Source organism: Ictidomys tridecemlineatus, chromosome 7 (genome assembly GCF_052094955.1).
Source record: "Ictidomys tridecemlineatus isolate mIctTri1 chromosome 7, mIctTri1.hap1, whole genome shotgun sequence".
In the NCBI taxonomy this organism is placed as follows: domain Eukaryota; kingdom Metazoa; phylum Chordata; class Mammalia; order Rodentia; family Sciuridae; genus Ictidomys; species Ictidomys tridecemlineatus.
Window position 1 is genome coordinate 6,844,829 of NC_135483.1, and position 14,248 is coordinate 6,859,076.

Consider the following 14,248-nt stretch of genomic DNA (forward strand, 5'->3'; position numbering starts at 1 on the left):
GTGCTCAGTAACCCCTTGTTATTGTCACAGAGTGTGTGGCCCTGGCACCTGGCGATGAATAAGACAGGGAGCATGCAGGAAGCCTAATCGGCAAAGATGGACCTCAGGTGCTGCAGGAGCTCCAGGAAGCCAGGTCAGCCCAGACCCAGGGCCCCCGGACAAGCCAACCATGAGGTTGTGCTGGCTGCCAAGCTCTGCACGTTGGCACCCCTCAGAGTGGAACCCACCTGCTCACCACAGGCCCCTCCAGGGCCATTGCAGCCCTGCCCCTCCACAGGCCTGTTCTCAGCATTCCCGGGGCTCACTGTCCCCACACTCAGTGCCTCTCTCCCTGACCTTCTCACCCTCTGTGCTGGGAGAACCACCTTTATCTCGCCATGGTTTGGGAGCAAACGGGAACCACTTCAATCCTGGCTCCATCGCCTCCAGCCGGGGAGCTGCAGCACAGGCCTTCACCTCGGGGGTCCCCACCCCACAGCCTGAGAAATCGCAGGAGCAAAGGATTGCTGTAAAGCTCACCCCCAGCCCCGCGGAGCCCCGGTTCACCTGACACCCACGGGTATTAACATGGATGAGGAAATGGATTTTAGGAGTGTGAGAACTCTGCCTGGAACACGGCTAGTGCCCCGGCGTTGTCATCATCAGCACGTGATGTCACCGATCCTCCAGTCCCAGTTATCTCTCCTCTCCTTATTTGCTTCCCACGGCACTGCTTCTGTTCTAGAGTTCCTGAGCACCTACTCTACGGCAGATCCTGAGATGTCTTTAGAATGAGGACAAGTGAGGTCTTTGCCTTTAACGTCTCAATCCTAGAGGAGAAAAAAACTCATAGGCAAATAACTGTCCTACGAGGTGGCCATCAATGTCAGCTCTCGCCCTAACCGTGCTGCCTAATGAGCACCCTCCAACCCCCACGGATGAGCACCAGTTCCCCACCCTGGGCTCTGAGGAATGGCAGCCGCAGGGCAGCTGATCTACTGTGGCTGCGCCAGGCTCCGCTGCAGGTTGGCCCCAGTCCACTCCATGCCTCTCATCCTCCATGAGCCAGCAACCGCCTGGGACAAGCTCTTCTCGTTGGCAGATGGCCAGAGCTCAAGAGGCTGAGCCCAACAGGCAAGCGCCTTTCAGGACTTCACATGAGACTCATCCGTTAACAGCCCAGAGGCCTAAGGTCACCGGTCAAGCCCAGACTCCAGCTGTAGGGATGACACGCAGGGCATCCACTTAGGTCCAGGAAGGCAGCTGGAAGTGAAATGTGCATGTGCCAAGACTGAGCTTCCCCCACACATTCTGCGTGCAGTGGAGGTGTGCAACAGGGGAATGAAGGCTTGGGTGCAGCATGAGTCACACCTGTTATGATGTCATCATGGATCAGAGGAGGGAGCAGCCGGGAGCAGGGCACTCGGACAGCTGACCCTCTGGGTGCTTCCCACTGGCCCTGGGAGTGAGCAGGAGTGAAGGAAGAGACAGATGAACTTGAGAAGCAGACTGCACTCCCTAATGCTGAGAGCTGGTCCCACGTGTTTTCCAATAAATGAAAGTAACTCCCTGAGGTCACTTGATAGCACTGGTGAGATAGGTCAGGAGGGCGAAACGATTTTTCCAAGACTCCATTAGCGAGAATCAGACGACCACCGGGATGAGCTTTTCCTTCCATTTCTCACTCGTGTGGGTTCCCCAAGCTCCCAAGGACGACCGCGCTGCAAATGCAAATTATTAGTTGCCATTTGAGAAGTCTTAATTATCTGGATCCATTGGAAACCGTGTCAGTTATTTGAAACCGAGAGGTCGATAACTCAGATCAATGCTGGACCATTAAGGCACCGCAGGCTCAATAGAAGCAGCCCCAGCTCCCCACTCAGAGCTCACGTGATGCCCGAGGAGGCTTCGTTTTCTGAAAAGAGAGCAGAAATCTCTTTAAGCTGGGCAGTGTGGTCACTGATGAGGCCAGCCGAGGCGGCCGCAGCTGTCAGGAGAGCACAGAATTAGATTAAGATCTTTCATTTTAGGAGGTTGGAAAGTTTCTGCCTTTTGTCCCCTTTGGAAACGTGTTTATTTTCAAAGTGAGCCAAACCCCAGGGTCTTTTCATCATCTCCCTGCAGCCCATGGGATCATAGACAGCCTTGGCTGGGTGGAGAACTATGCCCAACCCTGGCACTGCCCTGGCTCTGCTGGGAGACCCCGGAGCATATTCAGCACCCTGCCCCTTGGATGTCCTAAGGGGACTCAGACAAAGCATCCCTGAGCATACCCCTCCTCTGGTCTCCTCCACCTCAGTGAGCAGCAGCCACTTTGGCTCAGGACAATGCGTGGAAGCATCTCACATCCTTCTCTTCCTCCACCATCTACCCACCCAAACCCACCTGCCCACGAGGTTCTGTTGCCTTTTCCTCCAGAAGGTACCCTGCAGCAGCCCTGCTCTCTGCGGCCTTTGCCCCACACTGGTCCAGGTCTCAGCCCCTTCCTGCTGTCCATGCTTCTGTCTCTCCTTCAGAGAGCATGCTCTGCCCAGAAGCCACAAGGACCACTGCTAAATACCCACTGAAGGTGGTGCTCTGAGCTGAACTGTCTCCTGAAACAATGCTGAGGTCCCACTCGCACCTGTGAACGTGACCTTACTTGGCCTGCCATGCAGAGTTAAGATGAGGATAGGCCCCACCTCCAGTACACCTGGTGCCCCAGCCTAGGAGACACAGGTGCACAGAGGCTACCTGAAGACCCAGGCAGACTGAAGTGATGGGCCACCGGGACTATTTATTGGCCACCAGCAGATGCTAGAGGGAGCAGGAAGGGTCCCAGAGCCTGCAGGTTCCTGATCTCAGTCTTCCAGACCCCAGTCTCTGTGAGCATCAGTTCCCATTGTTTTAAGTACCTGTCGGCGGCGACTTGTTACAGCAGCCCGAGAAGCTAAGACGGGGGAAAAGAACGACTTCCCTGGGAAAATGCAGGCGCTGCCCTGTCCTTGAAGACACAAAGGCCAGCATCACCAGTGGCCTCTCCCATATGATGCCAGAAGAGCCCACATCACCACTGCTTCCCCTGAACCCATGAGAAACCACTAGATAAACCCAAGTTGGGGACAGTGTGTGGAATGCCTGGCTGCTGCTCTTCAGAAGCACCAGGTGGTGGAAACCAAGGATGGCCCAGAAATTGCCAGAAACTGGAAGGACCGACAGAGGCATGATGACCAAACCAGTGTGGGGACAGAAGAGGGACATCAGTGGACAAGCTAGCCAGCTCTGAATGAAACCTGCAGTTGGTAAGAGAGTTGCATCAATGTCAGTTTTTCAGTTGGACAGAGGGGCCGTGGCTATGTAGGGCGTCCACAGGGAGAGCAGTCAGGGAAGGGCAGCCCAGGGAAGGGCAGATGGAAGTCTGCACCGTCATTTCAACTTTTCCATAAACTTAAACTTATTTCAAAATAAGTTGTTTTTCCCCAACATCAAAAGCTTCCTCTTGCACTGAGAATATAGCCAAAACTCCTAACCATGGCCCACATCTCCCCTGCCTCCTTTGTGCAGTTCCATGTACCCACCCGCAGTGCCACACGGAAGCCCTGTTCTTCAGACAGTGAAGCCGAGGATCCCGTGCTGTCTGATCCTTCCAACCCACGTGCTCACCCTCCAGATTTCAGGAGGACTGGTGCATTTCTCTTATTCAATCCGAATGCTTCCACCTGTATCATTTCATTGTCCATTGCTGAGACAAAATTCCTGAAGCAGGGTAATGTGTAAAGAAAAGAAATCTTCAGCTCAGTTTTAGACATTCGAGAGTCGGGTGCTGATATCTTCTCAGCTCTGCTGAGGCCCTCCTTGGCTGTACCACATGGAGGAAGGAATCCTGTGGAAGCATGTGTGGGAGGAAGAGATCAGTAGTGAGGCAGAAAACCAGAAAGGGCAAACAGTCTCATTCTCTTCACACCTTAGTCTCTCAAGAACTGACTAGCATCCCACAAGAACCATCTCCGTCTCTCCCAAGGGCAGCAAACCCTGTGGCCTTAAAGTTTCCACCACCACAGAAGCATCATGCTTCCAACACATGAGCCCCTGGGGGACACACTCAAGCCATATGCACACCACAGCACTGATTCCTGCACCACTCAGCCATTCTGTGTCCCATCAACCAACTTTAATTGTCTGGGTCATATGAGTTCCTGGCTCCATGCTGGTGAACTCATCAATTATTCATCTCTCTTCCCTAGAACACAAACTTGATAGTGACAGGGATATTCTCTAACTGGTCCGCATTGGTCTCTCCATCAGTGAAGAAGGTATGTGGTTCATAGCAGGGGAGCAACAAATAACTTTCGAGTGGGTGAAAACATGATTGATTCTGGGGAGCCTATAGGCTCTCTGAGACCACATTCTCATCTGCAAAGAAAGGCAGTGAAGATTTTTACTTCCAGGACTTCTTTTACGACTGATCAGTTCAAAACATGGCAAAACCCAAAGCATAAAGCCAGCACACCCTTGGCCCGCTCCTTTTGCCAGTCCAGACAGGAGACAGTCGGCTGAGGACAATAAGGAGAGCTGAGACCAATGATCACAGAGCAAAGCAGACAGCAGAGGCTTCTCGTGCAGGATTGGAGCAGTCAGGAGCCTGTGTAGAGAAAAACAGGGCTCTCCTGGAAGAGAACCCCAGAAAATTGCCAAGGTGTCAGACAGAATGCAGGAGACCCACGTGGAAGTGCCAATCATCAAGGACATGCTGACTCTGGCAGTGGTCCGGGTATCACTTACTCACTACCCACAACACAGATCCTGGGGTTCTAGTCTCATTTTCATCCCGGGGAGCAGGGAAGAGGATGGGAGAGAACAAGGGAGATTCCCCAGCAGAATCCGGTCCTTGGCAGGAGAACTTCAGGAAGCCTATCGCAGGACTTCCGCTCTGTCTCCTTGGCTGAACCTATTCACATGCCCTAACCCAACCCAGGGTAGCTGCAAAATGGAATCTCCTAACAGGCCATCACTCCCTTTAACAAAATGAGGATTTTATGATTCTGTTGTTAGGGAAGAACTGACATGTGTGAGTGACCAGCAGCCTCTGTCCTGGGCAGCTTCTGCCCAGGCAGATCTTGCCAGTTGTCATCCTGCCTCTGATGAGCAGGGCCAAAGATGACCAGGACCCAGGCAGAAGGAAGAAATGCACCAGGGCTAGGCAGGGCCTGAGGAGAGAGGGGCCCAGCACAGGAGTCCAGGGCCTAAGAGGGGCCATCATCTGGGCCGAGGAGGCCTGTGCAGGACCCCAGCAGGGCCGAGCTGCAGGCTGACGGACAGACAGGCCTGTGTGGCAGCAGCATGCTGGCTGAAACCACTTATTAGAAAAGGGGACTAGGATTTATGTATGATGTGTCAAAATGCTTTCTACTGTCATGTACAACTAACTAGAACAAATTAGAAGAAGAATTGTAGAAAAAAAATAAAAAATAAAGAAGAATGAGAGAAAAGGGGCCAGGGACACAGCAATCCTGAGCACAGGGGCTGGCAGCCTGGAGCCCCAACACAGAGCTGGGTTCAGACACAGTGACCCCACAGCTAGAGGACGTGCATCCCATCAAGAGCTGGGGACAGCTCCAGCCCTAGGCCCAACACAGGGGCAGAGTGGCTTGAGCTAGAGAGCCACTGTGCCAGGGACAGAGCCTGCATTACACTCCAGCACTTTCAAACAGAGTTTCCTCTATTTTGAAATAAGCTAACCATAAGCACAGCTGAGCCAGGCAGATGCCACTAAGTGTCCTGTTCCTAAAGGGAATCCAAGCATCAGAAACCTGGATGCCAAGAAATGCGTGGCTCAGACTCCTCCTGCTGCCTGCCTGCTCCATCTTGGTCTGGCCCTGGTTTCTGTGTCCCTGGGTCGTACCTACTGCCTTCCAACTGCCCTGCCTGCCTCGTCCTCACCCACCAGGTGATCTCCAACTGAGGCCCTAAAGCCAAGGGTACTGCAACTCCTGGGAGCTTGTCAGAGATGCCCAACCTGGAGCCAGATCCAGGGAATCTCCAGCTGAAACTCCACACTGTCCCCAGCTGTTTTCAAATGCAGCATGACCCTAACCCAGCCAACCACGCTGTCTCCACAGCCTCAAGGCCTGGAGCCCAGACACCTGCACAAGACCCCCAGCCCACGCACCTGCTCTCAGTGACCCCTCCCGCCACTCCTCCTGACAGTGGGCTGCTGACCATTGCTGCCTGTCTGCACACTGGGGCCCTCATTCACTCAGCTGGATGGATTCATTCCTCCCACAAAGATGCTCTGGGCTCAGAGTGGGATGTCCCTCCTCATGGATCTTAGACTCTGCACGGGAAGACGCACGTTGATTGATTCATTATGCAAATGCTGTGAAGGGGTTCTGGGTGAGAAGAACATGCTTCCAGGCCCCTCAGCCCATGACAAACCTCTGCTGAGGGGTGTAACAGGAAGCAGGCAGAACAGACACGGGCCAGGCAGAGGACGGCATGCACGAGGGACTGATGGAAAAAGTCAAGGAAGCACAGAGGGGTGTGGCCCGGGGGGCTCTCTTGGTCACCCTGTGAGGCCTCAGAGGCCACAGAAGAAATCCAGCCTGAGAGTTTCAGTTGCTTCCCAGAGGCCCCACGCCCAGTTTTCCCATCTCCGACATGACTGGACTAAGGTTTCTGAAATGCGTCTTTCCAGAAAGTCCCCTGGCTCTCCACCCCTCATGGAGGAGACTCCAAGTGCCCTGGGAGATATCTCTGGGTTTCCCAATGGTGTCTACAAAATAGCAGCCATTGCGCCTGTCACTTGGGTGAAAATATGGCCATATCTATGGAATTGATTTACTACCAGAGACAGGGGCATTAATCCAGCTGCAAATTCTCTCTGCTGGGACAAGAGGTGGTAAATTTCAGCTCGCTGGCTGCAGCTCTGATTCAGCATGAAATATGGTGCTTATGCTGTGTGTGTTTTAATAAAGGGAATTCTTCCTCAGATTCTTAATTGACAATCACATTTTCTCATCTAAAAACCGTACCAGATGATGAGATCATAAAAACCTGAAGCAAAGAAATGCCTCTTCCCTGCCCTTATTGACACTTCAAAACACAGAGTTAATTGAATGAGCCCTTTCGCCTATAGTCAGGACATTCCTGTGTTTTTTTTTTTTTTCTGTATCAAAAAGAAATTAACTCAGCCAGAATAATTTATTGAGCACTTATTAACTCCAAGGTTGCTTTCTAAGAATGAATAGTAATAATGATAGCTGTTATTAGTAGTATGATTATTACCACTATAATTTATTCAGTTCCTACAATGCCCAGATCATGTCATTCAGCTTGCTCCTCTAAATTCTGAACCCTGAAGTCAGAGTATTATTATCCTCTACTTATTGATGGTGACCCCTGTGCTCAGAAGGGGCCAGTGGTTCATCATGATTACACAGTCAGATTTGAACCCAACTCTAGGTTTTCCACTAGGTTCACATAAATTAGACAGATTTCAAATTTGACACATTGACTGATATGCTAAGGTGCCATGGGCATGGTGGGAAGTCCTGGCCTCACCTCAGCTGGTTCTGCACCCACAAACCCACTACTGCTACTAGATTTCAGGGAAGATTTGGTAAAGCTTCTGCCTTAAGTCCCCTCTCTACTCTTGTCATTTTATGTGTCAGTTTGACTGGGTTAAGGGGCCCCCAGGTGGCTGCTAATACATTTTTCTGAGTATGTCCATGGAGGTGTTTATTGAAGAGATTCACACCCGGATCAGTAGACTCCACAAAGCAGAGCACCCTGGAGGCCACCCTGGAGGAAGGTTCTTCTCAGGACAGTTTCAACCCACTCACCTCCTGGGGTGGCCATTGCCATAGATGGGACTTCACACGTCCTTGCTGCACCAATGACGGGGATCAGCTGCTTTGGCTTCAAGGCTTTCTCCTCTCCCAGAACTGTGGAGGGAGGTGGGCACAAACCATCAGTCCCCCAGCCCACCAGGAACAAATGTCAAGCTCTTCAAGGGGCCCCCTTACAGACCCTCTCACTAGGGTTGAGGGGAAGGGGAAGGAATCCCTCCTCTTCTTCCCTTTATTCTGGAAGGGGGTGGAGAGGCCACAGAATCCCCATTGCTGGCCAAATGCTGGCGTGCATCCCGCTCCCTCCCTGTCTTCTCCGCCTCAGCTTTTCCTGCTTTATCGTCTCTGGAATCCTTAGGCAAGTCTGAGCTGAGGGTGCGGTTACAGGTTGAATTGTGTCCCCTGAAGGACACACTGACTTTGCAATGCTCAGTCTCTCAGAACGTGGAAATAGGGTCTTTTCATGGGAAATCAAGTTAGAATTGAATCATTGAGGCGGGTCTTTATCCAATATGACGGATGTCCTTACCCAGAGGATTCAGACACAGACATGCACAAAAGAAAGAAGCCACCTATGGGTGGGAGGGTGGAGGGAGGCGTCCACAGGCCCAGGAAGGCCAAGGATCACCAGCAAGCCAGCGGGAGCTGGCGAGAAGCAAGGAAGGACCTTCCCGGGCCTCAGGGGCAGTTTGGTTTGGACCTCTAACCTCCTGACCTGGTGTGGCCAGGCCCTTCTGTCTTAAGCCACTCAGTTAGGGCACCTGCTGCACCAGCCCAGGAAGCTGGTGCAGGCCACAAAAGCAGTTTTAAGGGCCCTCCTCCTTAGCTCCAGGCATCTGGTACGTCATCTCTGTCTGGAATTTGGAAATACCAGCCCCCATTGGGATTCCAGACCGTTGGGGCATTTTGTTATCTATCAATCCATTCAAAATAGATTTGTCTGCTGGATATTGAGATAGATGCCAGGACACACAGGGAACAAAGGACACAGTCTTGTCCTTGTGAAGCTCATGATTTCTTAGGAAGGCAGACTCTGAACCATAAGTAAAGGGGGCCTCACCTAGTCCAGGGTTGGGGGTCAGTCTGAAGTAGGCAATGTCATTTCCTTCTTCCTCTGTCCTCAGCATGGGGTGTCCAGCAGCTCATGGTCACCTCTGTGCAGGTGGAGACATCTACACCTGCCTGAAGACCGGAGCTGGGAGCTGGCTGAGAGGAGAATGGAGTGGGCCCCAGCCCAGGGACTCTGCTTCATTGGCTCAGGCTTCCTACAAATCACACAGGTGGGTGGATTAAGCCCTGGAAGTCTATGTCTCACAGATCTGGGGACTGGAAATCGGAGATCAGGGAGCCAGTGTGGTCAGGACCTAGAGGGTTTTACACGTGGCTGTGCTGTGCCTCATGTGGCAGAGGACAGAGAGGGGAAGAAGCCCTCCCAGCCCTGCATAAGGGCATGTCTCTCACTGAGAGGACGCTACCCTCAGACCTCGTCTCCTCCCAATGGCACCATCTCCAAACACCAGCCCACAAGGGGTAGGGCTTCGGCACAACTGGGGCACATTCAGTCCAGTGCAGTTCACTCTGAGACAGCCCGCAGCTCACATACCCCAGCTTTCCAATCCCGAGTGGGGGGCTCCCCCATCCATGGCCCAGGTGCTTCTGCCTAGCGGGACAGACCACTCCCTGACATACACTCAGCTTGGGAGAAGGGGGAAATGGAGAGCAGGGACGGAGATGGGCAGGAGGCCAGCAGGGCCACAGCTCCTCTCTCTGAAACTTCTCAGGCAGAGATTGTCCACTCACCTGCCCAGAAGGGTGTGCGGCTGGCTCTGTCACCCATTGGGTATGACAACAAAATAGTGACAGGTGCTGGCATAGGCAGGCGCCAGGCTTGGAAATGTGCTTGGGGACAGCCCTGGTGAGCGAAGATGCACAGGCCGCGGGTGCAAGCAGGGTCCTGGACAAAGCTTGGGGACAAGGGAGTTGGTAATAACCACAGCCCCCCAGGCGCTTGGCAGAGAGCATGAGCAGTGCCAAGTTCATAAAGACTATATTACATTCAATCTTCAGGTGATCAAGCCAGCCCATCATGTCCTAGGTGCCAGGGGACACAGGACTGACGAAACCTCCCACCCAACAGAGCAGACATCCCAGAGGGTCACAGCCAATGTGTGGCCAACACACACAAGGTGGACTTTTGAAGCCTGTTAGGCAGTCGTAAGTGACATGGTGAAGTGCTGAGTGGCATGAGGGGACTTGAGGTGCTGGGGGCACAGGATGCAGTATTGCACTGGGTTGGGGGCGTCTCAGGGAAGGGGAGTTGGAGCTGCATGCAAATGTGGGGGAAAGTGCTCCAGGCAGAGGAGACACGAGTGAGGAGGAAATCATTTTCCCAATTCACAAATGAGCAGGCTGGTGCCAGGGACACAGAGCCACTTCTCCCATGTCTCACTAGCTCATAAGTGGCAGAGCTGCTTGCTAAACACAGGAGAGCTCTGGCCTCCTCCTGAAACACCATGTCAGAGTCTCTGGGCTCCAAATTCACTCTCATAACTCTAAAAGTTGCCATCCACTGTTCCATAGGTCTAGGTGGCAGATGGCAGGAGATTCGTCCAGCCCAGGTCTGACTTACGAGCTGTCTGAGGTTACTTCACAGCTCAGCTTCCTCTCCCATGAAGTGTTGGGGGGGATGCCAGCGAGTGGAGCTGTCGTCCAGGGCAACCAGATGACAAGGCAAGATCAGGAAAAGAAAATGATGCCCACTGCTCTGCAGAGGAAGGACGTTGGACTATCAGAAGGGACAAATGTCCACAGCACATGGCATTACACGGTCCACAGTGTGAGCTCAGCAACCGTTAGCTTTCACCCAAGTTTTTTTTTCTCTTCTTTCTTTTTTCTAATTTTTTTTCGGGGGGCGGGGTACCAGGGATTCAGCCACCAAGTCACATCCCCAGCCCTATTTTGTTTTTTATTTAGAGACAAGGTTTCACTGAGTGGCTTAGTGTCTCACCATTGCTGAGTCTGGCTTTGAACTCACCATCCTCCTGCCTCAGCCTCCTGAGCCACTGGGATTACAGGTGTGCACCACCGTGCCCAGCCCCAAGTTTTCTTCTAAAAGTTCCATGATCAGCACTGTCCCTGACAAGCCAGGACACTGTGGGGGATCCCGAACAGACCCCAGAGTCTGCCCCCACTTTCAGTACCACATTCCACAGATGCTGCCTATTTCAAAAAGGAGGGAGAGGAGCAAGAGGGAACCCAGCCCCTCACTGCTTTCCCTCAGCAGCCAGCCCAGGAGGAGAGAATCAAGCAATCCATCAAGGAGGAAATTAGAACACCGAAGTCGGGAACTGAAAATGAAACCGAGACTGACAAGAAAGCAGATGAAGTATGAAAAGAATCTCTCTTTTTTATGCATTTATACATGAGAACATCAAAACTATCACTTCTGAAAGAGGCCACATTTCCATTTGCACAGTAACTGCAGGACTAAAAGTCAGGGATGAAAGGTCACTAGGCCACCAATGATGAGACCTGAGCCCCTCTGCAGGTATGTCCATGTGCACGCATGCACACACACACACACACAAACACACACACACACACAGTTATGGCCTGATTCCTGGGCTCCTCTGTGGCCCTCTGGTTTTCTGTTCCCGCTCCTCATTGCATCCTCTGTGGCTCTTCCAACACACAGGTCTGGCCCGTCCGTCTCAGGACGACAGGCAGCTGTTAGCCCTCCATTGTCCCAAGGACAGTGTGGGACCTGCACTTGGCCTCCTCTCCAGCACCCTCCCCTGGCTCCTTTCTGCTCATCCGTGTGACCCACTCCAGCTCCCATCCTCCTCCCTCCCTCCTCAGTACCTTCCCAGTGCTGTCCTTCCTTCATTTACACAGCAAGTATTTATTGAGTGACCTCTGTGCACCTGGCCCAGGGGGGCCTGTTTGCAGGGAGCCTGGAGTGAGAAGCTGAGGCCCCGGCAGGGAGAGGAGGGCAGCCATGCAAAGGAACAGGCTGGGGAGTCACAGCCACAGAGGCTCTGAGGGCGTCTGGGGGTGGCAACTGACATGGGGGAGGCTTTGCATGCAGAAGGGCTGATCCAATAGATGACATGTTTCAGGGCGGAAGCCAGAGTTCTCATAATCAGAGAAGGACTCACAAGCACAGGTGTGACAGCTAGAATAAGCCCTCTGTGGACTGGAAAGGGACACATCAGCACACATCTGACACTCAGAGACAGAAGCAAATTTACAAACATGCCACCACACTTCATCAACCCTGAGCACCCTGCACCCTGACTTGGCTTCCAGAACGTTCTCTTTTCTTTGACAATTGACTGTCTCTAGGGCTGAGACAGAAAACACTTGTGCCAGAGACCAGGCAGTGATGGAAGGATGATAGGGACACGTCCAAAAGTCACAGAATCCTACATAAAGGGGCTTTCTGGCCAGGTCAGAGAGACCAGCACTTTCAGACCAGTGTTGACCACCTGCCCCCAAATCTACACTCACCAACTGTTATGAGGCAGACTACTCAGAAAACGTACCAAGTCCATTGTGTCCAAATTGGAGGGTCTTTATTGAGCTGGCCTGCCAGCAACTACTCCCCACAGAACCCTTAACTGTCTCTGCAAGAACAACCCAGTGCCTGAGCATTTCAGGGTCTTTAAAGGCAAAAACTGCAAAACCCACATCTGGGTTGACATAGCTGCAAGCGAGCAGGGGTCCAGAAGCTGAATTGAGCAGTTAGTGAGACAATGCAGTGGGCACATTGGTATTTCCCACAGGACTTTCCAGGTTGGCATAGCAGCAAGCAAACAGAAGGAAAGTGGGTCAGAATGACCCTAGTTGAGTCTAAGTTATAGAATGGCTACTAACATTGGAACATCAATCTCTGACAGGGTACCTTGCCCAAGAAAAATGGGAACCAAAGAGAGAACACTTTTACATTGTATCAGAATTGCCATTTTGTGTGGCTAAACATACTATGCTAAGCAACCATTGATAGGTCCAGAGGCGGGGTGTTCCCATAGGAGAGGCATTCCTTATATGACATGAGTCTCCGGGTGAAATGGAGTCTGTTTGGTCATTGCCCACACAGCCTGGCCCATAACACAATGAACCAAAGAACTCACTGGGGCTTCTCCAGGAAGATCACGGTTTGCCTCTGGCCCTGCTTGCAAAGGGAAAGAGGTTTCACAGTGGAGCATCTATGCAGGACGCACCGCTTTACTCAAAGGCGATGGGGGACACGTGGAAGCTCCCAACACAGCATTGCCTCAGGGATACTGCTGCCCAAAGTCCGTGGCCTAGATGTGACCTTGGAGAAACCTCAGGCCACAGGGTGGGGAATCCACAGAAGGTGTGGCCTGACACTCTGAAGAGTGACAAGGCCACCAATGTCTGGGAAAGAAGGAATCTCAAGGGACATGGCACTGAAGCAATGGGTGACCCCTTTTCTACCAGGATGTACTGGGATGATAAAACCAAGGGGGGCACCAGGGCCCACCAGCTGATTTTGATGGGTGTGCCGTGATTCTGCAGGGGAACGTCCTTGTTTGTAGGGAGTGCATGCCTCAGTGCTCACAGGTGGTGACTCTCATCTAGGACAGACCCCCACATGGTTCCAGAAGTGCACCCTGGACCCTCAACCTTCTGTGAACTTGCAGGTGTTGATTGGAAGAAGCCTGAAGAGCTGCACCGATGGGCTGGGCAGAGCCTGGTGGGAGGTGAGGCCAGAAGTGCAGCTGGCAGTGTGACTGGGAAGGTCTGAGATGCCGCTGTGGGCCAGCTGCCCCCTCAGCTTCCTAGGGCCCCAGGAAGTACACCAGCTAGCTGCCTTTAGGCTCAGCCCCTTTCCTTTCTCTGCGTCCCAGAGGCCCAAGGCCCGAGAAGGCCACCTGGTGAGTCATCAGGGACAGCATGGGCATGGGCACACCAAGGATCCTTCTTCCATGGCCACATGGCTGCTCACCCCCCTTACAGTGACTCCAGCCAGCCTCACATCCCCAGATCTCGTGTGCTTGGAGCTCTGGGATGTCCCCCTTTCCACTGTCCCCTCCCTTCATCTTCCCTCCCTTCCTCCTTCCACTCCTTCCCACCCTGATCAATTCATTCATTCATTCATGCCCCAAGTGGTCATGCCAGGATGGCATTAGGTGCTGAGCCACAATGATGACCAGTGACCTCCCTGTCTTCAAGGCCCAGTGGGAAAGCTAGAGGCCGAAAATGAATGCAAAGGAACCTTGAGAGCACCAGAGAGAAGGATGTGGAGACAAGAGGGCACATTATAGAGAATCAACTTGGTCAGGAAGGATAACAGCAGAACCCCTGAGGAGAGGAAGACTTCACTGAGTAAACTGAGCTCAGAGGATTTCAAGTGAAATCTTTTCAAGCCCTAAATATGAACTAGTCAGGAGCAGGCTGGGCTGCTATAACAAAAAGGC

At 52.6% G+C, this 14,248-nt stretch overlaps 1 long non-coding RNA gene across 1 annotated transcript; it reads right to left on the reverse strand.

Annotated features, from left to right (window-relative positions):
- Positions 1-2,928: 2,928 nt before the first annotated feature.
- Positions 2,929-12,717, reverse strand: LOC144365276 (uncharacterized). Its single transcript, XR_013423578.1, has 3 exons — positions 8,866-12,717; positions 7,800-7,901; positions 2,929-3,841 (listed from the first exon to the last, which is right to left on the reverse strand). It is a non-coding gene; the product is annotated as an uncharacterized LOC144365276 (long non-coding RNA).
- Positions 12,718-14,248: the final 1,531 nt, after the last annotated feature.